General features: G+C 42.5%; 1 protein-coding gene across 11 annotated transcripts in view; it reads right to left on the bottom strand.

The window, feature by feature from the left end:
- The window catches only part of map2 (microtubule-associated protein 2), a 52,000-nt gene extending 28,866 nt beyond the window's left edge, over nucleotides 1–23,134 (bottom strand). For 2 of the 11 annotated variants that reach the window (XM_077617731.1, XM_077617734.1), the window contains exons 1-2: nucleotides 12,244–12,481; nucleotides 8,178–8,293 (exon numbers count right to left, since the gene is read on the bottom strand). The gene's annotated coding sequence lies outside the window, so the exon portion shown is untranslated. Of the gene's footprint in view, nucleotides 1–8,177; nucleotides 8,294–12,243; nucleotides 12,482–23,048 lie in introns of those variants that run through there. The other 9 variants (XM_077617735.1, XM_077617738.1, XM_077617739.1 and 6 more) reach the window with 6 other exon arrangements.
- Nucleotides 23,135–23,776: the final 642 nt, after the last annotated feature.

Genomic DNA, 23,776 nt, shown 5'->3' with positions numbered 1-23,776 from the left:
GACGCCGTCCCCTCTGGTGCCTGGCTTTTCACTTGGATCATTCTAATAAAGATTCGGGAACCAGACTCGCAGCCCTCGCCTGCTTTGGGGTCTTCACCCCCCGTTCATAACAGCACGATCCCGCCAACATGGACCCCGCGGGCGCAGGCCAGGCCCCCTCCGACCAAGTTTCGCAGGTCGTGGAACAGCATACCCAAGCTATTGCGTACCTCTATTCTAAGGTATCGAGCATGGCTGATACCCTTGATGACATACGAGCACAACTCACTTCCTTGCCTCACTCACCAAGTGCACAGCTAACCCCCGCCGCTCCCCTGGTAACACCGATATCGCCGCCAGATGGACTTAAGGCCCCCCCACCCGCCCCCTACGGTGGAGATCTTGGCGCATGCCGGCGCTTCCTGGTTCAATGCCAGTTGGTGTTTGAACAACCAAGCCGTAACTACACCTCGGACCGAGCCAAGATCGCTTTCCTGATCGGCTGCCTTTGTGATGAGGCCCTAGCCTGGGCGAGCGCCGAATGGGAGCGGGGCTCCCACATTTGTACCTCCTACGACTTATTTACCGCAGAGATGCGAAAGATCTTCGACCACCCGGTGGGCGGCCGGGAGGCAGCCGGGCGCTTAAGAGCCCTCAGACAAGGCGTCCGGAGCGTCGCAAAATACTCGGTCGAATTCCGCATCTTAGCCGCCGAGAGTGCCTTTAATGACTCTGCCCTCCAGGACGCATTTCTGGAGGGGCTGAATGTGGAGATGCGGGAGGAGCTGGCGATCCGAGAGGAACCAGGGTCCCTCGACGCGCTCGTGGAATTGGCCATCCGGATCGACAGCCAACTAGAGAGACGACGAGGGCAGCGGCGAGGTGACTCGCAGGTGGGCGCCATGGTTGGACTTCGGCGCCTGCTTCCTGGTTCCCCCGCAGCGGCTGCGCCTCCTCCTCCTGTGGCGAGGTCGGAACCCATGCAAATTGGTCACGCTGGAGCGTCCGGGGAGGAACGCTCGCGCGGCCGCCGGCAGGTCCTATGCTTCTATTGCGGCAAGGGGGGTCATCTCTCGCCATCATGCCCTGCCCGCCCGGTAAAAGCAAGGGCTCACCAGTAGGAAGGGAGGTCATGGTGAGCCTGGCCGTGGGGGAAGCCTCCCGTCGATTTGTTTTACCAGCATCTCTTTCCTGGGGGGGAAGAGATACCAACACCACGGCCTTGATCGACTGCGGTGCGGACGAGAGTTTTATCGACCGCTCCGTGGCCGCTAAGCTGGGCATCGGGACTCGGGTTATAGAGAGACCCCTAAGTATTACGGCACTGGATGGGCGTACCCTAGGCAGAGTGGAGCGACGGACGGACCCTGTTCTACTCCGCCTATCCGGCAATCACCAGGAGATGGCGTGCTTCTACCTCTTGGACTGCCCGGAGGCGTCTATTGTTCTGGGCCTACCATGGTTAAGAGAGCACAATCCGGTGATCGACTGGGGGGGACCCAACGTGGTAGCCTGGAGCCCGGCATGCCATACCAAGTGCCTCCAGGCAGCCCACGTACCCCCAGTGTCACCGCCGAGGAGGGATGCCCCTGACCTAGCAACAGTGCCCGAGTGCTATCGGGACCTTTCACGGGTGTTTAGCGAGGACCAGGCCTCAGCACTCCCCCCACATCGCCCTTACGACTGTGCCATTGACTTATTGCCTGGTGCTTCCCTTCCTAGGCGCCGGATCTATAACATCTCCAGGCCGGAGCGGGAGGCACTGGATAACTACATCTCCCAAGCGCTGGCATCTGGACAGATTCGCCCTTCCTCCTCCCCCGTCGGGGCGGGGTTTTTTTTTGTCGACAAGAAGGACGGCTCGCTGCGCCCCTGTGTCGACTACCGAGGCCTGAATGAGATCACGGTCAGGAACGCGTACCCGTTGCCACTCATCGACTCGGCTTTTACCCCGCTACATGGTGCTTGCATTTTTACGAAATTAGACCTCCGTAATGCGTACCATCTGGTCCGAATTCGGGAGGGGGACGAATGGAAGACGGCCTTTTCCACCCCCCAGGGACATTTCGAATATCTGGTAATGCCCTTTGGGCTCCGCAATGCCCCGGGAGTGTTCCAGTCCTTGATCAATGATGTCCTCCGGGACATGCTAAACCGATTTGTATTTGTTTACCTGGATGACATCTTGATTTTTTCACGAAGCCTCGAGGAGCATGTGCAGCATGTGCGCCAGGTGTTGCAACGTCTCCTCGAGAACCGCCTATTCGCCAAGGCTGAGAAGTGCGAATTTCACGTCTCGGAGACCACCTTTCTGGGGTACGTGGTGGCCGCCGGGGAGATGCGGATGGATGCCAAGAAGGTGGAGGCTGTTACTCAGTGGCCCAGGCCCACGGGGAGAAGGGAGTTGCAACGTTTTTTGGGGTTCGCTAACTTCTACAGACGTTTCATCAGGAACTATAGCCGCATCGCCGCACCCCTCACAGCACTTACATCCACGAAACTCCCGTTTTGTTGGTCTGACGCAGCGGAGGCGGCGTTCAGTTACCTGAAGTCCCGTTTCACCGTTGATCCTGTCCTCTCCCACCCCGACCCTAAGTTGCAGTTCCAGGTGGAGGTCGACGCCTCGGAGGTGGGGGTCGGCGCTGTCCTCTCCCAGCGCAAACAGGCGGATGGGAAGATGCACCCCTGCGCCTTCTTTTCCCGTAGGCTGTCTCCAGCTGAACGCAACTACGGCATTGGGGACAGGGAACTGCTCGCGGTGAAGATGGCCCTGGAGGAATGGCGACACCACCTCGAGGGGGCTAGCCAGCCGTTCACGGTTCTGACGGACCACAAGAACCTGGAATATCTCTGGTCGGCCCGGAGGCTAAACCCTCGCCAGGCCCGGTGGACCATGTTTTTCAGTAGATTTAATTTCACGCTTACCTATATCCCGGGTTCCAGGAATGGGAAGTCGGATGCGCTATCCCGTGTTTTTCAGTCCCCGGACACGGAGGAGGAGCCCCCAACGATCCTACCTCCCTCCTGCAGGGTGGCTAGCATGAGGACGGGGCTGGAAGCCGAGGTGGTGAGGACCCAAGAACTGGAGCCAGACCCAAGAAGAGGTACACAGAAGGACCTGTATGTTCCGACTTCAATGCGTTCCAAGGTACTTGAATGGGCCCACACCTCCCGCCTGACCTGCCACCCAGGGGTTGCCCGCACACAGGCGGTATTGCGCCGACGCTTTTGGTGGCCGACATTAAGGGCAGATACGCAGTCTTTCGTATCCGCCTGCCAGGTGTGTGCACGCAACAAGTCCTCCACCAAGCCAAGCTCCGGTCTACTCCTCCCACTCCAGATTCCTAGTCGTCCCTGGTCTCATATTGCGGTCGACTTCGTTACGGGCCTTCCCAAGTCCCAGGGTAACACCACCATACTCACCATTGTCGACCGTTTTTCCAAGGCCGCCCACTTCATCGCCCTCCGAAAACTACCCTCAGCCCAGGAGACAGCCGACCTCCTCACGCAGCATGTTTTCCGCCTGCATGGAATTCCGGCCGACATCGTTTCCGACCGGGGTCCACAGTTCACTTCACATGTCTGGTCTGCCTTCTGTTCAGCCCTGAAGATCACCCCAAGCCTCTCCTCGGGATATCATCCACAGTCTAACGGTCAGTGTGAACGCACAAATCAGCAGTTGGAGGCAGCAATTCGCTGCGCCACCCATGCCGACCCGACCACTTGGAGTGAACATCTGCCCTGGATAGAATATGCCCACAATTCCCACCCTAACGCCTCCTCCAACCTATCCCCTTTCGAATGCTCCCTAGGCTACCAACCCCCCGCATTCCCTTCCCTGGAGGCGGAGATTGCCGTGCCCTCCGTCCAGGCCCACATAACCAGATGTGGCCGTATCTGGGAGAGGGCCCGGGCCGCGCTTCAGCTTGCTTCCGACCGTGCCCAAGGGCAGGCCAACCGCCACCGTGCCCCCGCACCAGCCTACGTCGTGGGTCAAGAGGTTTGGCTGTCCACCCGTGATCTTCCCTTAAAGACCAAATCCCGGAAGCTGTCTCCCCGCTTCATCGGCCCCTACAAGATCGAACGGATAATAAACCCATGTGCCGTGCGCCTCAAGCTCCCACCCCCCCTTCGCATCCACCCCACCTTCCACGTTTCCCAGATCAAGCCGGTCAAGACAAGTCCTCTGTCCCCCCCTAACCCTCCCCCACCCCCTCCGCTGATGATTGAGGGGGGCCCGGCGTTTCTGGTAGAACAGCTTTTGGACGTCCGCCGCCGGGGTCGCGGCCTACACTACCTGGTGGACTGGAAGGGATACGGTCCTGAGGAGCGCATCTGGGTTCCTGCCCGCCACATCCTCGACAGGGACCTCATCAGGGACTTCCACCGGGAACACCCGGGGGCCCTTCGTCGCGGGCCAGGTGGCCCGCGTAGGGGGGGAGGTACTGTCAGGCCCCAGACGAGATTGGTGGCTGGTTGCGCCCGCCACCCAACCACAGGCCCTGCCTCTAATGACTCGAGGGCTGCCAGGTGTGAGTCATTAGCCAGTGAGGAGTATTTAAGGCCACCTTGAACAGGACCACGCTGCGGGATCGTCTGATCTGCTCACAGTGAGGTACCCGCTTGTATTTTCTCACCTGCCTTCATTGATATACGATCGCTTGTTTTGCTCCCAGGATTCCGACTACGCTCGGCCTCCACGACCACGGATACGCCTAACGACACGCCGACGCCGTCCCCTCTGGTGCCTGGCTTTTCACTTGGATCATTCTAATAAAGATTCGGGAACCAGACTCGCAGCCCTCGCCTGCTTTGGGGTCTTCACCCCCCGTTCATAACAAACATTTTGCAATCTTGATGTATGTTCTCCTCCTCCTCGTATAAGGTTCATTTTCGAAGCTAAGCAGCATTAAGATACAATTCTGCAAATTTGCTGATTGGCCCAACAGATGCTACAAAACGTTCAGCCTCCTTCTGGAGAGATTAGCATAGAGGGTTCACCACCTTAATGAAGGGCACCTTCACAATAATTGCCGCAGGTTAGATAGGAGTCATTCTATCACACTCCAAGAAAATCTATAAGGACTGACTATTCCGATCAATAAATTTATGACCGTACTAATGAATAGGTCTTAGTTGCAATTCTCAAATAATGTATAAACGCGCAAAATCTATTTCGTTAACATGGAAAAATAACAAGGCCAGCAAAGCGCTGTTTTTCTTAGTGGCTTCGAGATGTCATTAGTCTAATTCTTTAGCTTTTTTTTTCCACCCATGAGATTTTCTCCCACCTGATATTTCTTCCTACCTCTTTACCTGGCTCTTAGCATTGTCCTTCCACCTACACACTCCTCCCCCAGCTTCCATCAGCCTTCATCGTTCCCCTCCTCTTCGCTTTCACTGCATTTTTTTTCTATCTGCCTCCTACGTTCTGAACACATTCACATGCCAACATCTCAGTGTGTGTGCACGCGCTTGTGCGCGTGCGTGTCGCACAGATGCTGCATTGCAGGGCTCTCCTCTCAGGGCCGCCTCACTGCAGGAGATAGAGCTGCAAAGAAGCTTAGGGATAGACAGTCTCTTTTTATGTTAATAATAATATCTGTAGCTAGTCTCATCCTCACAAATATGACAAATGGACCATTTACATAAAGGCCCAACCGACCTGCTATAATAAATGTTGACTGGGAAATGGTAACACTGTCAAGGTAGCTAAAGTGATCTTAAGAGGCCTAGCGAATGTCTTGTCTTAGAAATGACTTCACCATGGTTTCTGAGTAAAAAGCTGCTGGCTCCAGCTTTATATTCAGAGTGTATTAGTGAGAATGCAATCTTATCACTGCAAGACAGTTGTACTTTATGAGGGCTGTTTTATCCGAATTATACAATTAGGATTTGGTTTGCACTCTGCAGCATTATGTTTCTCTGGGAACTTCAGCACATTTTACAAACTTGAACACTAAAAGAAAAACTTCCCTATAAAAAGATATGAGTACTGTTAATTCCTTTGGTCCAACAATCATTGGGCTTATTTAGCTGCCATTTGTCGCATCTTGCTGTCAAGTAAATGTGAGGAAGTGAGTTAAGGAGCTCAATTAGAGAACTATAGTGTAGTTATTTTAGGAGATTAATTTAAAAAATGCTAGTACTCCTTTTTTCACAGTAACCTTTTAATTAATTATTATGTCATGCTCTGCTGCTGGCTTGGTTTTTCCATTACAGAGTGCAGGTGTGTGGCGGTGGGCGGAGCTCCCTGCGTCACACACCTGTGTTCTATCTCGTGAGCACAGCATTTAAACACAAGGATGGTGAGATATTGACATGCTAGTCGTTAGTGCAATTTTGTAATTGTGTGGTGTTTATTCCAGATGTTCCTTGCTGGTTTTGCATTTGTCTTGTTTTTGATTTAGTATTTGCTATACTGTTTATTTGTGTCTATCTAGTGTACTGGGTTGTTTTTTTTTACCCGTAAGCTTCTCTTATAGCAGTTCCCTTTGGGTTATTGTTAGATCCTCTGACCCTTTTTGTTACTTCCTTTTTGTGTTCGCATCTACGTGATTTATATTGAATGAATATTTGAACACGCCCCCTTAGTCCGAGTTGTCTGCTTTGGGGTCCAAACATACTTCCAAATTTGTTATTTCTTTCATATGTGGCAATTATTATTGATAAAATGTCACTTCACATTATCATATGGTTTTATGATGATGAGATGTTGAAATACATCATTTCAACGTCACATTATCATATGGTTTTATGATGATGAGATGTTGAAATATACCATTTCTATTAATCTATATGGAAAAACTTCAGAAATCACCCCCAAAACACATGTTTTTAGAACTATTCATAAATGTGATTTTTAAACTTTTACGTATAGGTCTAGTGACTATTTTTGGTAACATAAAAAAAACATAGCCCCATAAATACTTGTACACACAGACATGGAGATGACATCTGACCTACACAACCCAAAATATGACGTTCACATGTGGAGATGCTAGCTTTCAGTTACAATTATACATTATGAGTAGTATATGAATTCTTTATATGAATTCTTTTAATCGGCTCTCCTAGTCAAATTTTTTGTGGGATCGGGGGCAGCTAATGAGTTCAATGAGGGCCCAAAGCCTTAAATCAAACAGAAAACAACACCTGATCACAACACCAAATATTAAATAGACTAAAAAAACATTTATTAAAAAAAAACCTTACCCAACCTCCATTACCAATGTTAATATATTATGAAATTTGTGCAGGAAACAATGAGCGCTCATAAAAGCGTGACTGTCTTTCAGCGGACCTTGGTGTTGATCGTCTTACTAAAGCCGCTCTTGTCATCCCACTCAATACCCACTACCCACTCAGCTCCTAGCAGCCTGCACTCACATGTGCATCCACCCACATGAACATTGCTTTTATGGTTTTAACAGACATCCTCTTTTTTTGCCTGCTCTTTCTTTTACCCTTTTTATATTGCTATTTTATTCCATAAAAAGTAGTACTTCTATTCATCAAAGTGACAGGTACATAGCATATTATGGACATTCTTCTAATTAGATAGTGATGAAGGAGCGTGGGATTGCTTGTCACGTTTTTCTACACACATCTTGGATTTGATATCATTTTTTTTGCGTGATTAATTGTTAATCAAAGATCTCGCACTTTGTCACACACTATGGGGTTGGTTGTCAATTTTACTTCATTCATTCATTTTCCAATTCACTTATCCTCACACAGGTCATGGAGGGGTGCTGAAGCCTATCCCAGCCAACTAAAGTAGTTGGTCATAGACGGGGTACACCTTGAATTGATTGCCAACCACAAGTAGGGCAAAAGGAGAGGAACAACCATATACGCACAAACTTATATCTATGGACATTATGGAGTGGTCAATTAGCCGATGACGCATGTTTTTCAAATATGGGAGGAAGCTGGAGCACCTGGAGAAAATCCATGCAGGTATGGGGAGAACCCACCAGGCATTGAACCCTCGTTCCTGGAACTTTGAAGCACAGGTGCTAACCACTTTACCAACATGCTTCCCAATTTTACTTTTAATGAGATTTACTTTGAAAATTATGAAAACATCTCAATGGAATTTATGTGTGTTCTTACTCAATAATCGTACAAGCATGAAACATAAAAAGATTGGGAGCAGTAGTACAGCAAAAAATCATAAGAATAAGAGTATTTACCTGATTCTCAGGTGTGGGATTTCCAGTGAATCAAAGCCACGTTTAAAAAAGGATTTCCTCCCTCTTGAAAACTGAGTTGAAGACTGTCACACCAGTTTCTTGGATGAACTTAGGCACTGTTTTAAAAAGAAGAAAAGAAAGGCTCATCTGTTTATATTCTCTTCGTCTTACAGCAGTTTATTTCCAAAAACGGATTAATGTCTGATGTGTACCTATCCAAGTAAAAAAAACCAGCAAAAGCATGTACAACAACTATTAAGGCTATTTTGTGTTAAAGCTTACTTAAGGACTAGATTAAATCAACTTGGTTCATTATTTATAATCAAACATTTACGGTCAATGTTACAGATAAGCTAGTGCTCTGGTAAACAAACAGCTGCAAAGCTCCCCATATAACATATGCACTTTGCTCACAACTCCAACTTCAAAACATTTTAAAAATGACCACAAAGCAAGCTTGCTTTCGATTTTGCTGAGGTTTTCAATTGAGGCAAAAATTCAGGGTGTCCCTCGCCTTTGGCCCGAAATCAGCTGGGATAGGGTCCAGCACCACCCGTGACCCCAATGAGGATAAAGTGGTTCAGAAAATGAGATGAAACCTGGTGTCCCAGAAAATATTGACACAATCGTTTTGACACTGTATCTGCTATCATCAGGAGCAGCTCGTTTGTCCCTCCTGCCTTGCCGTTGGGTTCGATCAGCTGCGAGTGATTCATGATTACTTCCTGATGTGTGTATTTAAACACCACGGAAGTGGTAGTCATTGTCAGATCGTTCTGCGTGATACAGCATACATCGCTGCAAAGGTAACTGTTCTCCATGCTCAGGTTTTGTTTCGTTTTGGGATGTACAAGTCCTTGTTATTTTGTAAGGCGTTTTGAGTCATTAAAGTTATTATCATGAGCACAGTTCGTCTCATCCCCTCCTGCTTCCCCGCTACTGGGTCCAAATCCCTCCGATCGCGCCACGACGTCTCGCCGCAATCGTAACAGATATGATATGTGCAGTGTTAGTAACGCGGGTGGTAACATTGAAAGCAGCCTTCGCAGTTTGGACAGTGATGAGGGAACTTATATGGAAACCCCTGTCATGCAACTAACATAAATACCCACCAAAAGTCAGGGAACGACTATGTGAATTCAGCGTTAAGACTTTAGTCGCTTCACGGGTATATAAAATCCCCTTAGCTGCAACTCTGAGGCTCACTGTGAAGGTGGGAAGTGCCTGAGGCAACGGTTCTTCGACATCTACTTTCAGTCTGTCTGTAAAAGTAATTTTAAGATTTTCAAACTGCTATTTTTGAAGAGAATTCTCAGTTTGTTTTTTGGTTTTATTAGTCCCCACTCCACTACCAATCACTGCATTTTCTTATGGCACATGAGGCACATTTAAATAAAATTAAAGCAGTTTGATTGGAAAATTATTATCTCTGTTTTGCAACAACAACTAAAAGGGCTTTTTTAGAAGGTATTTCTTTGGAAGAGTGTTGGCGCTCATTGGGGTGCGTTGTAATAGTGGAACCAAAGAGACCCTTAAAGTAGCTGAATAGCCTAAAATTTCAAAAATGATGAATGATGGTAGTAAGTGAGAAAAAAAGCATCTTTTTTAAGCCAATGAAAGTCTAAATTTAGTATATGTCATTAGGTTTGATTGACAAACTTTCGATATTTCTTTTCACTGTGTCTAGGGGAGCTGGCTGCAACAAAAATGGTTGGATAAACAAATAAGTCTTTCGAAGTGACTCTAACAAAGATGAACATGATGAACTATTTCGATGGTGGAAAAACAATGTGAGAAGCAGTGAGGAACAGTGGGGAGTCTTCTCATCTACCACTTGACTTTTAACATGTAAAAACATTGGAACCTACATTTTGACATGCCCCCGGTTTCGGCTGAATTTTTCATTCAAACTTTATACAAAACAAAAAGGGATGGTACTGCCTTTGATCATATGTATTATACATATATAACCAACCTTTTATATCTATCTGTGGTACTGTTTATTAGAAACCAAAAGAAAATGAGCAGTACATATAACACAACAATTCAGTTTATACAGGATTAAGCTGTGACTCAGCAGCACCACCACTGGTTTTGTTTAAAGAATGTGAATTTCATTCCACCACACACAACAAAAGAGGTAGAAGTTCTACAGGAGAGGCAAGATATGCAGCAACCATGCTAAAGAGAAGCAGTAATCTCACAGAAACACTGCCAAGCAATTTCATTGCATTCATCTTGAAATCTATTTGAAGTGCCTTAAAAAATAATTAACTTCAATTCAGACATTTTCAAGGTCGCTGAGGGATACTTCTGTTGCCTGCTTACAATGTATAATACATGCCATACACAGTATTTTCTGCATTATTTCCAGCAATACGTCCCTGGAGCAAAATAAAATTAAATATACAGAGTCAAGACACACAATCAAAATAATGACACAATGTGCAAATCAACAAATCTTAAGTAATTATGTGATTAATCTCGGACTGCGTCATTGGCATATTCTTGTTATTTAAAACCTAAGGAGATAAATTGGTTATACTAAGTAAATGATTCTACAAGATTGATGCTATGACTAACAAATTACAATTTGGAATGTGCAGTCGTTAATATTGAAAATCACATTAATATAGACATACACATTGAAAATATTACCCATATACTTCATTACTTCCAAGAGTGTCATAAAATTGCAACGGAGTAGGTGTTTTTTTTTAATTGCCTGGCATCTTTGCTGTCATCATTTTTCTAATTGAAAGCTTTCAAACCCATACACACACACACAAAAGTCACACTGTTACGGACACAATCAAAGCTCTTTGTTTGTCTCATGGCTCTTGCCATCCAGCAGCCACCTGTCATTTTTAATGAAATCGGCAAAGTATACTGGTATATGTGACCAGTCTAGGGTGTGGTCTGCCTTTCGCACGAAGTCAGCTGGGATAGGCTCCAGCAACCCTTACAAGGATGCACGGTATGGAAGATGAATTAATGGATGAATTTGAACCACTGTATATTATTTGTTTTAATATGGTTTCTGTCGGAGGACAAACATTTTTTTCAGACATTTTTTTTTTTGTCCAATATGGCTCTTTCAACATTTTGGATTGCCAACCCCTGTCCTTACTCCACTAGACTAGAGAAGAGTTTGAGGAAACTCTGGACTGCTCGCCAGTCATTTGCAGATGTTCAAAAAAAAATAATTAGCATTTAAATCTGTAGAAACACCACAGAGGAAGGCCGAAGACAAAATTCGGAACTAGAAAGAAGACTGTGATTTAAATGTGCTGCACTATTTAACATATCACCCAAAATACATGAATTTCTATTAACATATATGAACTCGACCACCTAATGATGCAGTGGTTCTTCTGTCTGACTTCTGTGTAGGCAGTAGGGGTTCGATTCCCACTCGGTGGTGGTGTAATTGTGAGCATGACTGGTTGCCTGTTTCATTGTGCCCTGCAATTGGCTGTCAACCAATTTGGGGTTTCTCCTGCTTGCAGTCCGTGTTTGGCTAGGGTATGCTCCTGCACCCACCGTAAGGATAAGCGGAAGATGAGTGAAATAATTCATTCATTCATTTTCTGAACTGTTTATCCTCACGAGGATCACAGAGAGTACTGGAGCCTATCCCAGCTAACTACGGGCACGAAGCAGGGGACACCCTTAATTCCAGATTGCAGAGAACACCTGAATTGATTGGTAATTATTGACTAACATAATAATATATGTGTTGAGAATTGTTACACCTATATCTTGTTTATGTATACAGTATAGGACTTGAGAATGTGGCACAGTGTATGTACTATGAGCAATGTGACACTAAAGGACAGAGAAAAGGTGTATTTAGTACTGTGAATATACACATTATACCAATAAATCTACAAGAGCTCAGTGGTTCACTATTAAAGGAAGGTAACTGCTGCTGTTCGTATAGTAAAGCCCTAAACAGTGCTTTTTAGAGGCAGAGTGACGCAGCAACTTTACAGCAGCACATACCGATGCAGAAAAGAACCATGAGTATAAACATTGAATGACGGAAAAAAAGTGAGACACTCACCTGACTGACCGTGTTATGGTCAGTGACTCAGGCAGGGCAAAGCTTTACATCCACGTGCTGAAAAGTGACAGTGGGGAAAGGGTAAGAGCAGTTGTGCGGGTAAAAAGGCAGAGAGACACATTTGCCTCTTAGTCCTTTGGGACTGCAATGGCAGGTGGTGTCTCTTAATACACAAACACGCACGCGCGTTTGCACAAGCACACATAAACCTGGCACCTGCAAATCTCCAGGACAGATGGAGAGAGGGTGAGGTGGAGGCTGAGAGGAGAAAGAAGTAATCAGTCAATAGCTGCCTCTAAAGAAAGCTAGTTGAGGAAGTTGAAAAGGAAAATACTGGGTTTGTGTTTGACTGCATGCTGCCCATGGTTGTAAGTGTGACAGCTCAAACACAGATCCACTGTCCTGCTGCTTGTTGTCTTGTTTCACGCACACAAGCTTTGAAATGCCTCGTTAAAGGCAGAACAAGTGCTGTCTCACCCTGTGGTGAGGTAGGATTTTGCCACTAGTGTAAGACTAGACAGTAACAGTAACAATTCTATGTATGCCGATAGAGTAAATTGTGTTTTGCTTCCCAAATGATGTGTTCCCAATGATTAAGTGAGAAATGTCACTTTGGAGGACACATGTTTATCACTGTTGTTAAACATTAGCAATGTCCCATTAAAGACGTTTTTACTTCCGATCCGATATCTTTGTTTACAATTGAATTGCAAGTGAATGCTGATGCGCTGAACTTTAATCTTCTGAAAGAGAGGCTCAGTTGTCATTGGGGTGTTGTGTGACCGGACGTTTCGTCGAAAGACGTTTGGTCCCCGGACGTTTGGTCCCCGGACGTTTGGTCGACCGGACGTTTGGTAGAACAGACGTTTGGTAGAACGGACGTTTGGTCGCCGGATTCGCTCGCTGTCAAATTATGACAGAGAGTTTACTGTTGATATTTTGATATTAGATATTTAGATAGTAAACTCACGCTCTCACTCTCTCATGATTATAATTTTGAGAGCTGGTTTCAACAGTAACAACCCGGCGCCCAAACATCCGTTCTACCAAACGTCCGGTCGACCAAACATCCGGTCGACCAAACATTCGGTCGACCAAACGTCCGGGGACCAAACGTCTGGGGACCAAACGTCTTTCGACCAAACGTCCGAGTACCGGGGGGTTGTTAGCAAATTTTAAACTTAAAGGACCTACGGTATTTGCTTTCAAATAAATTTGTTGTTATCAAGATAACAATGATTCCATGGTATTCAATATGAAACTGTCAAATAGCTGTTAATGATGGTTATCAGTACTATCAATCACAAAGTTGCTGACCTTAGTTAAAATTTTACACCAAAATCAGTTTTTGGTGTAATATGTGCTATGCCATCCTACATTCAAGAAATGCTGTAAAATGCATTTATTCTCACATCAACGTACTATCGTATTACGAGCTGTGGTAATCGAAATGTCACCTTGTATAAACAGAAATGAAAAGTGAATAGTTGTTGTCCCTGTCATGTCCTGTCTGAGAGCATCCTTGCTATGTTATTACTCTACGCTGCTTTATGAATACACGCTATTGCAGCAGGGGAACAGCTCATCGGTAAACACTTGAATGTAATCCAAAGTGTATATTTTGCGTCGCACACATAGTACCATATGGGACTCACTGCAAATGATATTCAGTGCTTGTGTGTGTTTTGGAACACTAGCGATAACCAAGAGGGAGGCCAATATCGTTTACATTATTTATCCATTCATTGCCATTGGAGGTGCTAGCTGTTCAATCTATTTTGACTGGGAACGACGAAGGGACGACAGAAACAATGTTCATTTGCCCCACCCAGTAAAAATAGATTGGACATATAGCACGTCAAGGGCATTAATCCATGAGCATAAAGTGTGAAAATTAAAACCAAGTATTGATTGTACTTTATCAGCAAGACACGTAATATCCGTTAAAATGTTTCGCTACAGTAGTGCAGTGTTTTGTTACTTTGCAAGACCCATGCAAACATGGAAGAAAAATATTGAGTAGTGTCACAGGTAAACCATTGTAAAATGCGAAAGTGTCTCATTAAAACTGGAGTAGTTATAACCTTGCTTATTATCATGCATCAGCAGACCGTTGTCCTCTTGAGTGTACTTTTTAACCCCATAGTATGGGAATACAATACATAAGGTATTTCCTAAGGGGGTACTGAAACCACTCCTGTTGCTCCAATTACTATTACAAGGCTTCTGGAGAATTGGGATTCAGCCAAAAGTCATTTGCATGAAAGATTAATCTTGTTTTGCTGATTAAAATTGTCCATCATTCTGTCAGCGCGATTAATTAAGTGATAGACCTATTGTAGTTCAAAGGAAGACGGTTTGGAAACAATACTTTTCCAAGAATGAATGTTTCACCTGAGCAGATGTGTTACATTTTCAGTTCAATTGGGAAGAACTCTTATCATGTTTTGTCTGGGAAATCTGATTCACTGTGGTTTCTCACTTTTTAAAAATAGTATGTTAATTATATTATAAATGTCAAACAAAATTATGACTAGGATTGTCAAGCCTATTAAAGTAACGATACCGAATTGCTGTATCTGGATATGATATTTGATTCTAAAAGTATTAATACTTGGGAATTTGAGTTTCACTACCGCAGGTCACCAGACATTTGTTGTCAAGGGATAGATACATTTTGGTAAAATTGGCAAACAGATGATAATATTGCATTTTCATGAATCAGATGCCTATTGATGTCAAAGGAAGGCAACGGGCTAAAAACAACAAAAAATGTAAATACATTTAAATAAAATATAATAAAATGCACCAAGGTAATTTGTCCACCACTAGCTTGTTACCTTCAAAGTACATACTGGTTTTAAATCACTTCTGGTGTATTTTGGTGTAATTTCCTATATAATCAATTTTAATCGTTTCCTAATTGTTTGGGGCAATTTGCGTCACTTCCTGTTGGTTGTGATCACCTTATGTTGATATTGGCTCACTTTGTGATTTTGACTTATGTAGTAGGTTATCGCGAATGGTATTTATATATGTTTTTTTAGTATCTACATTGAGATGAAAATGTTTGCATCGTAACAACAGTATAATAATGTTTGAATCATGATATATATATAAAGAATATTTATTATTTGTTAATTGGTATTTCATTTGAAATCTGTATTTGGTTGGCTGATGTAATTTTAAAATTTGACTTAATTTTCCAAATTTTTATTTTTAAGTGATTATCCTTTACACTCCATTACGATGAAAAGTAGAGCCCAGTTTGTTTCTCCATGGTTTAACATCTTATTTCATTACAAAGGAGGAAAATTATGCATTGGTATTTATTCCTCAGAGGTTAAGGGACCATTAATTCAGTTAGGTTAACTAATGAGCTCCACCTCCTTCCCCACCAGTTTAAAGTCAATGTAGCTATCAGAGTAATGATAATTCCAGCTTTTTTTCAATCGAAATAAAAAAATCACCACAAATATCTTATTCAAAACAAACAAACACATTTATTGGTGTTTATTGTGCACGAATTCTTGTCTTTTGTGCAATACCAGTTTGCTCGAGGGAGTGGTGAAGCCTGCTGTGTGTAGTGATGAGCAGCCTCCCAGTTTCCATAGCAACATCCTAACTCAGTCAGTCTCCATAGCAACTAATAACGGCATTAGCTGATTCAGAAAATGTTCATATCAAAAGAGCTCATAGGATTCATGGATGATGAATCCAAGATAAATGAATATTTCCATTAAAAGGTGATAACATCGGACTCCAGCATCACCTTCATAAACCTTTGTTCCTATTCCCTAAGTACAATCATCAAACATGTGAACCTCAATATCAAGACAGTCAAAACCTAAATGGGAAGGCTGCCTTGACTCACCAGGAACAATTGCAGAATGGAAAAAGACACTCACAACCCCCAAATGAATGGAACAAAACGCACCTTTTTGACGTACCTAACACAGAATGAAGCAGGCCAAGGTCATTGCAGAAGTATTCTATCTTATCATATAATGTACACGTACAAAAAAACGAAGTTAACTTCTATCGGGGAATGACCTGAATTTTCAAAAATTCACAAAAAAATTATCCTCTAAAATTTGTCTCTAAAGTTGAGAGTTGTTTGAAGCTCACTGGTGACAGGTTGCGAAACTCTCCAACAACCCAAACACAGGCAGAGGCTACCGTGTTAGCTGGCTCATCTCTTCTCATTTTCTGAACCACTTTATCCTCATTTGGGTTGTGGCGGGTGCTGGAGCCTATCCCAGCTGACTCCGGGCCAAAGGTAGGGACACCCTGTATCGGTGGTCAGCCAATCGCAGGGCACAAGGAGACGGACAACCATGCACACTCACACCCATAATTAGGGGCAATTTAGAGTGGCCAATCAGCCTACCATGCATGTTTTTGGAATGTGGGAGGAAACCGGAGCACCCGGAGGAAACCCACGCAGGCCCGGGGAGAAATTGCAAACTCCACACGGGTGGACATGACCTGGATTTGAACCCAGGACCCCAGAGCTATGAGGCCACCCCGCTAAAGCATGTGATGGATTGAAATTCATATGGTAATACATGCATTTTTATCATTTTCTTAAACAAATTGCCATAAAATTCTCAACACTATTGATCTCTATGGCTTCAAGACCATTTAATGGCGCAAATGAACTACCATAAAGCCTCGTGATCATTTTAGTTTCTGTATTAAACCATGAAAGACATTTGAGGTACAAATTTTTCGTCTGTAATGAGATGGATGTAAGTTTATGCTTCAACTTACAAAATGTAAGTGCAATTTGTACTGTGACGCTGATTAGTTATATATCTGACTTCACTACTCTTAAAAGTAAGACCACCAAGTCAGGAAATTAATTCATAGTTGAAAATCAGGGTCATTTGACAATTCATAAAGGTTTTTACCAATCAAGGTGTTCACAGACTGATCCCCTCGGATCTCACACATTACAGACCAATGTATATTTACACCTCTCGAAACAATACTCATGTTGTTATTTTAAAGACTCCAAGGAAACCAGAACCGTTACTCGGAAAACATTTCCTCCCACTGGATTCCTTTCAGTCAAAGCATCTGAAAACAAGATGAAGGGACATAAAACAACGTGGCACAACACAGCCGTCCACTGCGATGAGCAAATCATTGAGTGAAGGGCTGCTGAAAGTTGCGTGCATTGAAGGCTGTATGTTTGCTCACAGGAATACTTGAACAGTAGGTGGTATTGTTAAATGCCTTCCAGTGGGATTAAGTAAGGAAGTCATAACTCGTAGACTTGATGCAGAATTTAAGGTACCATAGCAGAGAATCAAACTCAGGAGCAACACAGGGTGGTACAGGTTTGGTTCAAGTCGTCACAAGGGATAAGATAGTGTTTAGCTCTCGTAGTGGCCAGCCAGCCAGTTCTAATGAATTTGGCACGAAAACTAAGGTCGGCTGTTAATAGAAACCTCTGACCTCCTGAAACCTTTTGGATTAAATTAAGGGGGTTAAGTGACGTTTAGGGTTAGGGTTAGGTTTAGGATTACATCGGCATAAAGTAAAGTGAGGTGTCATTTGTTCCGTGCAGCGAAGCGTCACCAAATTAGGGTTTGAGAGGAGCAGATGATCCAAGATTAAAGCTGCTGAGGAAAGAAGCTCAAATACAGTATAACATGCTGCTGTAATGGATCTGCCATCAATAAAGGGAGCACAAATAGTTCAAAATACTACCAAAAGAATTTACTGTGAACTGCGTTTGATCTGTGGAGCAACTTTGAAAAACACAAAGCTAAACTCTGAACAGTATTCAAAGAAAACTTGCACTAGCATATTAAAGTAATACTTGCTATGTGTCTGACAGGTTATTTTGTTTTGTCTGCCTACTTTCTTCTGTTTGTTATGCACACGTAGGTGTCAGAACTGATTACATAACTAAAAGAAGAGCACACCGCTTGCTAAAGCCCTCAAACACTTCAATGCAATGCATAAATAATTCATCTTCCTGCTCAAAAAAGAGCAACATTGTGAGTTTTAACAGAACCTCAACAGGTTCACAGCAGTGTCTACAAAGCATTTAGGGACACCGTCAGCAATCTGGGGACTGTGTCTTGAACTTTTTAGAGTAATCCATCATCCATTCCACAGTACCATGCCTTATGTAAAATCAAAGTTTAGTGTTAGCTGAAACTCTGAATGTTTTCTTTTTGGGGGGGGTTCAGTTTGTGCCAAGAATTCAGAATATAATAACAAAGGTAGTAGGCAATGCTGTCTTTATATACCACCACAACAAATTTGAAATAAAGCAGCCAAAATGGGATTGAGGCATAGTCTTTTACCATTGGGTTTCGTTCTAAAACCTTTAGCCAACAGATATGTCATACAAGTGCTGGATGCGATAAGGTTGGTGTGGATGTATACTTTAAATACATATGGGTTAAGCATAATGGAAACTAATAGTAAGTCAACATAGTGAAGTTCGATTTTGTTTTACTTAACATTAGAGGATTTGGACAAATGAAACTTAGTTCAAATTTCTATCAGAATCACAGAATGACACAATAAAGCCTGCACATATATCTTTTTACATGCATTCTCGATTACTTCCAAAATAATTTTTAAAAAATGAAACTGTTTTAAATACTGCTAATTGTGTTTGCATGTTAATGGTAAAAAAAAGTTGACCAGAATTGCAAAAAGTGACTTTGTATGAAGAAAGTTTGAACTTGTATTAATGAGCAACTGATTAGAGAAGTCAAAAACAAAGATTTGGGTCTGTAGTTTTCTGAGTAGATGGTAATTTAGTGTGTCACATGTAAAAAGGCAGAAGACGACAGAAACCGATAAAACTGTTATTTTGTCATTCATTTACCAAACCCAAAATGAGTGAAGCGAGAACATAACATTTTTTTAAAGAGCTCTCCTATCATTGACGTCACCGTATATACAATGTAGCCTGTACCTAAATGGGCTGCATCAAAAGTACCTTTCTACCATCAATCTAGTCAGAGACCTTTTATAGTTGCCATATTCACACAATGACATTGGTGCATGAACCATGAAAGCAAAAGGAACATTCACTGGAAGCCTTCAATAGATTTTCTAAAACTCAACTATCTGAACCATAATGCCAGCATGCTTAGGGAATATTGTTGTGTTTCCTCTGCTCATTTTTTCATCCAACTGTAAGAATAAAATATCAAAGATAATATGCTAGATGGAAAAAGACTGACATCTAGCTGCAACCAAAGCTACAAAGTTCATCCAAAAATCCCATTTCACTATCTTACACTGTATATTCATATTATATATATTACAACCTAGTCAACATTTTTCACTCCTAGAGACAGTTGATAGGTTTTCCACCAATAGAATAATCGTGTTTATCACTAATCTACTTACAATCCCAGCAATGTAGTTACACGTGTAACAAAGTCAATTAGGACATGCAACAGTTATCCAATTAGGGCGTTAGGCTTTTTTTCCCCAAACCATTTAGTATGAGTATCCACTGTTGCTTCCTATTTTACAATGTGTATTGAATTGCAGCAATGAACGTGTATACATGTAAAAATCTCCAAGTCCAGTTAGAAGGCAGAGAAAGGAAATAATCCACCTCGAACATCCGTTCCCTCTTAGTTCTCGATGTCACAGTCCCCGTTTGTTTTAGCAGTCTATTTTAAAAGCATCACATGTTTGAGGAGGGCTTTTGAATTGAGACTTACCTCCGACTCGGCCACTTTGAGAGGTATTCTTATTCTGCATGCAAGCGAAGCCTCATACATTTTTGCTCACTCTAAGCACATATGAACGAGTACACGAAATCATAACATAGAGGAAGTAATAATACTCTCAATGTTGGAATATCTATAGCAAATCCAGCTACATCTCTAGAAAATTGTTACATCAGAGGCATGACAAAGCATATTTTCACTCGCGCTGGACCGTCAGAACTCGACGAAAGAGAGCATCTTCATCTGAAGTACATGTTCTCAACCGATCTCTTCTTAACCGTCTCGGAATACCCGTAAAATAGTAACAATGCCTTTACAAGTATAGTAACACTTGCCTGTTAAATTTCAAATCATTCCCTTATCCACTTAAGCCATCAATCTTAATTTGACCTATTTTCACAATCACAGTGTTAAATTGTTTATCCACGTTCAGGGGGTGGTCAACTATTTACGGATTATTAATGTTGATCTCCAGATTATTAATGTTAACGAGATTTTTTTTAAAGAAGATATTATTACATACTGACAAATTAAATGATGGGAAGAATGCTACTATGCAGTTTGTTCGGATTTTTTTCCAAACTAAAAGCAATTTTGTTAAAAATCTTATTGTGACTGAACAAAATATGATCGATCTGTTTGCATGGAGGAGTACAAAAATCAGAGAATATTGACTGTTATGAGGGCAAAATTTGAAGGCTCTACACCAGGGGTGTCAGACTCGAGTTGGTTCGCGGGCCGCTTTAACGTCAACTTGATTTCACGTGGGCCGGACCATTTTAGATATAATATTTATATATATATATTTTTTTATAAATGGATTAAAAGAACTGGATTAAAAGCCCTGAATATTCAGTTTTTATAGATCTAAATCCATGTTTATTTTAGCTTTTTTTTATATATTTTTAGATTTTACAAATTGATTTTTGAACTAAAAACACAGAAAAAATGGATTAAAAAATAACAATTATTGATTTAAAAGGGGGGAAATCAGGAAATGTATTATACATCTATACTCTTCATTCTAATTTGATCCTAAAACAGAAAGTTGGCACTCATGATTTACTTTCCCGGGCCACACAAAATGATGCGCCGGGCCAGATTTGGCCCCCGGGCCACCACTTCGATGCATGTGCTCTACACAATCTATGATATACAATTCAATTTTAAATTTTCAAAACCATAAAAGGATTCTTAAATGCGTTGATTCATATGATTATGCATTGTTGCCCCTATGTTCTTCACTAGTCATCTGCCTCATTCACCACAGTCAGATGAATTGCCATAATTCGGTGAATACAAAGCTGCATTCAAACATGAAGTAAACCTGTGCCTCATCGTCTCTGCTGGCTGACTGACAGTTTACCTCCTACATCAGCGTGCGCCTTCAACAAAGGCACTGACTGATTCATTGGCACAGGTCGTAGCCACCCAGCACTACCTTGACATTTCAACATGTGCCTGAAATCTTGTTGGTGAACACAGGAGTGGCAAAACCGTACTTCTGATGAAATAGTCTGCAATCGATTCACAGATGGTGCCAGAAGACAATGGTTTAGAATAGGGATGTCGCGAACACATGTTTTTGCAAGTGAGTCAAAGTCACCTGATTTAGAATCCCACTCCGATACCTCTGAAATGTATAAAAGAGGGGGAGAAACACATTCAAATGGATGCCCCCTTCCCCCAATTTCAACAAACCTATTGTGATATTATAGCTAAGTAGAAGGATTATTAATACAGTATTATTTCCACCAAAGGAAAAAAAACACAAGCACATGGGGTGGTCATGGAAAGTGTTGCATGCATTAATAATGTATGTATATTCACAATATCCTTATACCTCTGGTTTTGAGTTTGTCGCATGTAGCGGTTAACTTATTAACAGCTATTGACACATAGAAGATAAATTATCTTCAAAAATAGGAAGGTTTGCATTGAGTGATAATATTTCATTGCCAATCCATTTAGGCTGGCAGCCATGATTTGATCGCAGCTAGGCAGCAAATGAGTGAATACTTCAAAATAAACACAAAAAAACATTTTAAAAACTCTTTTTACCTGATTGCGACCCTCTGAAAATGACATGGAAGGGCTCAATTTCTGATCACGTGATTAGATCCGGGACATCCCTAATATAGGACATATAAATCACAATGGGACCACACAGGCCTGACTCAATTTTATGTAATTTCTTCTGCGTCACAGTCGCTCAGTCTCTGCTAGAGGTTTCACACCTAATGGCCATTCGTCACATCTGCAAACACTCCAATCTCCTGTTGTCCTTTAAGATTTCCATGAAGAAAAAACAAAAGGGATGGAGGTAGTCGGCCTTGTTTTCCAGGCAAGGCGGAGCCCACCCATTTGTCTGCCAACGACTAAATACATCGCAAGATCATTGTGAATGCATCAGGCATTAAAAGTCTCTTCATTCACTGCAGGCTAGTGGACACAGATAGAAGGATCAATAATCAGACCCTTTATGCAAATGAGATGAGTCTACAAGATGCATCAATTGTAAAAAAGATGCATTCCATTACTATTGGAATAATCTCTATTTAGGGGAATCTTTAATTGAGCAGGAACATTTGATTTAGAATGACATAAAACCACATTTGTTGTATATATTTTTTTTCTTTTGTGTGGTCAACCGCAAAATGACTCAGCTCATGTCGTCCATCAGAATGTGTACAGAATATTAATATGCAAGGGTGCTTATTTCATTGATAAACAGATTCAAGGCATCATAACTTCCCGCAGTGTCTGTTGATGGTTTAATGAGGTCCAATGCAGATATCTCTCCCTCCGAGCCATTCAAAGGAAATTAACACGCCGGATTAAACCAAAATGAGTCGAGCTCACGTTTCCTTTAGGTGTCAAAAAAAGAAATCTGAGAAAAATATGGGAAAAAAAGACAAACGAGACAGCCCGAACTAGCAAAAATCAGAATCAGATTTGCTGTAGACGACCATGTCTGTTTAGTCCACCCAAACGCTGTAACACATGCTGTAACTTTCTTACATGGTCTATTTTAGCATATTTATTTTCAAATATGATTTAAACAAAAGCGTAATTGATTTTTTTTACCTGTTCAGCGCAGCGTCCTTCAATATGCAACACCGGCTCCGTCAGACAGCAAAGGCACCGCAGGCTGCAAATACCGTAATAATGACAATAGTCACGCCCCTGCATTTTTATGGCCCATTACGGTATCAAATACTGCGCTACCCAAGCGAGAGAGAAGAAACACAATTTCCATTTATTTATTTTTTGCGAATTATGTATTTAGCCGTCGTCAATTATTCATCATAGTTGACGTTAAACAATGTGATTGTATAAAATTAAATATTCCAAGTCATTTTTTTTCACAGCCTCAATTTATTATATAATAAAACATCAATTCCGTTTGAACTGGAATGGCTGGCAATGAGGGATCATGTGGCACTGCCATTGACGGCAATAGACGTCCAATTCATTTTGACAATTTGATCCTAATTGTACTAGAAGTCACCCAAAAGCAACAGGATGGTACTTGTATGTACCTTAAAATTGGAAAAGTGATCCAAAATTATTGAACTATAAAGCAGAATATTGTATTTATGAATGGTGTGTTTGTATATTTTCTTTTTTTATAGGTGACCCAAAAATAACCTATTTGACTGACATTGATATGACAGGTTTGTAATTCATTTAAAGTGGTTAGAATGGAATGTTTCACTGCCATTCAAAATGTTAGACGTCCACTCTGCTGACACTCAGACCTAGAGTGTTTTCTCCGTAGTTAGCTGGGACATGCTCCAACACCCCCGGGAACC

This window comes from Stigmatopora argus, chromosome 13, assembly GCF_051989625.1.
Source record: "Stigmatopora argus isolate UIUO_Sarg chromosome 13, RoL_Sarg_1.0, whole genome shotgun sequence".
Lineage (NCBI taxonomy): Eukaryota > Metazoa > Chordata > Actinopteri > Syngnathiformes > Syngnathidae > Stigmatopora > Stigmatopora argus.
This window is presented reverse-complemented; position numbering and strand designations above follow the sequence as displayed.